The following is a 3,152-nucleotide window of genomic DNA, read 5'->3' on the forward strand; positions in this document are numbered from 1 at the left end:
AATATCAGAAAACCCCCCTTAAGTTGAGGGTTATTATAATCCAACCAGCCCCCACCCACCCCCCGCCCCGCGGGGGTGTTTTTCGCTAATAAAAACATTAGAGAGTTCTCCGATAACCCCTAGCCGCTTTTTTTTTTGGGTTGGGTTGGGGGAGGGGGGTTGGGTTGGGGGAGGGGGGTATCTTGACAAAGTTAAGGGGGTTTTTGGGTTGGGTTGGGGGAGGGGGGTTGGGTTGGGGGAGGGGGGTATCTTGACAAAGTTAAGGGGGTTTTCTGATATTTAAACCAAAAAAGAACAAAGGCTACTCCAAAGTCTTTAAGATGCTGATCTCCATAAACAGACAAGAAATAAGCCATCATCGGATGAAGATTACAAAGTACCAGCTTTGTTCACACAACAATTCCAGAACAAAAACAATTACTTGGCTTGATACATGAAATCAGGTTACGATACTACAAGCATAAAAACAGAGATGAGAGGACGGAAACACCACCAAAAGTAAAATTATTAATATTACAGTCATCTTATTTTGCAACAAATATGAATCACACCCTTATTTCTTCATTTCATTATATCAAGTTTGAGATCCATAGGTTCTGGTTTTGTTGTGCGGAAATTTTCCCAAGAAATCTAGATGTCAACAAATTAAAACTGCAGGGATATAGCCTCTTTCTTACTGCTAGGTAGTATGGGAAGTAAATCTAAACGCATTCTCTTATAACATCGTTAGAGATCCCAACTTTTTACGCTATAATTGGTCAAGGAGATATGAACTTTCATATTTAAAGAGCATCGGGTAATTGTTTTGCCGCTACAAGCACAACGATCATTTTAGAAGCACCATGATCCATAGCATTAATAGTGCACCAAATGGATAACAATCTTCAGATCAAAGCACAAATTCCTAAGTACATTAAGCCAATGGTTGGCATCTCTTTGGTTCACTGTTGCCTGTATGGACCACGTGCAAAGGAGACTATCTTTATAACTAATGAGTCTGTCCATCGTTAGTAAATAATACAGAGGTTCTTTTAGAAAAGAATAATAAAGCTGAACTAAAGCAAATTATTTTGTAGGAACCATTTGAATGTGAGGATATACAATGGGCAGATGAATGTTGTGTAATCACATAACAAATCATATCAAAGAGAAACGTTGAGACATGTCAGGGAAATGTTAGAGTTGTTGGCCAGAAAAACACGAAGAATCTTGTTACGGGGTGTATCCATGATTGAGCCAGTGAAACTAGATGAAATGCCAAAGGTCTGCGCATATCTAGTAAATTCATGACGATGTCTTTTGCTATTCATTATTTTTCATATCTACAGCTTTTAACAAGTAAAAAAATGCTAAGCATAACAATAAAACAGTAATTCTTCAGAGCTACATTACAACATACCTGACCTCTTCAGATTGCAAATCAATTGATGTGGCTGATTATTGCCCTGATACTGGATGCAACTTCTAGTAAAATAAACAAGAAACACGCAACAATGAAATCAAATCTAGAAATACTCATGATCAGGACTACTTCGAAACTTCCAAGTTCAAGAAATGAGATGCTTACATAAGAATCCGATATAGGCATTTTGTACAGTATATAACCCAACAAACAGAGGAATAAATGAACCCCAAATGGTTGCTCCACCTAACGCCCAGAACTGGAATTAGAAAAAAAATTAACTAAAGTTTGGTCATCAGACTAAAGCACTTTACATGGTTTGCCAACATGTTGATATGGCCAGATGTGACAAAAAGACAAGTTTAAATATATCTGAAAATCAAGCAAAATTCAAAGACACTGAAATAATGTTTGTCAATTTTTTGGTGGAAAAGGTAATGTAAGAGCTTGAACTAACACGCCACTGCAAAAGAAATTAGCAAGTCACTGAATTGGTATTGTAATTTGATATCATGATATAAACCTAATTGATGAAATTAGAATGAATAACGCCATTGAGTGATATGGTAACCGATCAACTTGCATCCACATTTGTGTACAAATACCATCAACCTCGCAAAAGCTCACACAACATTGGCCAGTTTTTGCAATATCCACAAAAGAACCAGACCACCATGAAAGATGTTTGAAGAACTAAGGCAACACAAGAGAACAAACATGCAGACACATATCCCACTTCTCTTAACAACCCACTCAATCAAGGAACACACACAGGCAATCGCAGATATGAAAGGCGAAGAAAGCTGCAAATAAAATATAAAAGCATAGTAACCATACGAAGACAACCTTCGAAATGATTATAATATGATTTAAATATCTACCTCCCATGATGTCATGTTGCTACTGTTTCGCATTACACATCATGAAGACCATTAATTATTTGGTGGAGAAGGTTCGCAAGCCAGTGCTTTCACGCTATATAGGAGTTCTAGGATGCACACCTTTTCTGAGATGCCCCCACTCTATAACATTTATTTGTAGGCTGATAAGAATGACAACGCTGCAAAAATGAAAGAGATGTTTCACGTCATTGACAGGAAAACAAAGAGTGGCATCTGATATATAGTTTTAAAAAAAAAAGATTAGCAACAAATTTGATAACTAAATCCTTAAGGATCAGGGTGGGACAACAAAATATTTCCACTCTCAAATAGACGTGTCCCACTTCACAGCTTAAATAATCATAGTAAGCAAAAATGGACAGGGCCTACATAAGTTTTCGCAATTTCATATATCAGTTACAAGGTCAGCATAATAACTCGAAATTTGACAACAATTCTCCAACTTAACAAGTAATTCCAACCAAAAAAGTGTCAGAAACATCAAAATTTCAAGGACAAAGGCCTGAATCCTACTGCCAGTCAAACAATTATGCAGAAAGAATTAGGAGCTGATAAAAAGAAGTGTGATTTGACAAGATAATAAATGCATAATGTTTATGGTGAAAGAGGAAAATGTACCTGTCTAGTCCATGGGAAGATACTGGAATGCAACAAATAATAAATAAGTTCCTCTCCATGTCACTACCGGAATGACAATCAAATGGGTCATTGTGAAACAGGATTTCTGAAGTAATGAGCAACATGATGTGAATGACTTGATAAAGTCTTTCAGAAAAATCACGTTCAAGATCATTCAATATGAAATTTACATAGCAAATATAATGATTCTTGATTGAACAATGATCAAA

The 3,152-nt window shown here is 36.5% G+C and overlaps 1 long non-coding RNA gene across 1 annotated transcript; it reads right to left on the reverse strand.

The window, feature by feature from the left end:
- On the reverse strand, positions 271-3,146 carry LOC109823919. The gene is made up of 3 exons (XR_002242505.1): positions 2,284-3,146; positions 1,568-1,661; positions 271-1,464 (listed from the first exon to the last, which is right to left on the reverse strand). It is a non-coding gene; the product is annotated as an uncharacterized LOC109823919 (long non-coding RNA).

This window comes from Asparagus officinalis, chromosome 9 (genome assembly GCF_001876935.1).
Source record: "Asparagus officinalis chromosome 9, Aspof.V1, whole genome shotgun sequence".
Classification (NCBI taxonomy): Eukaryota; Viridiplantae; Streptophyta; class Magnoliopsida; order Asparagales; family Asparagaceae; genus Asparagus; species Asparagus officinalis.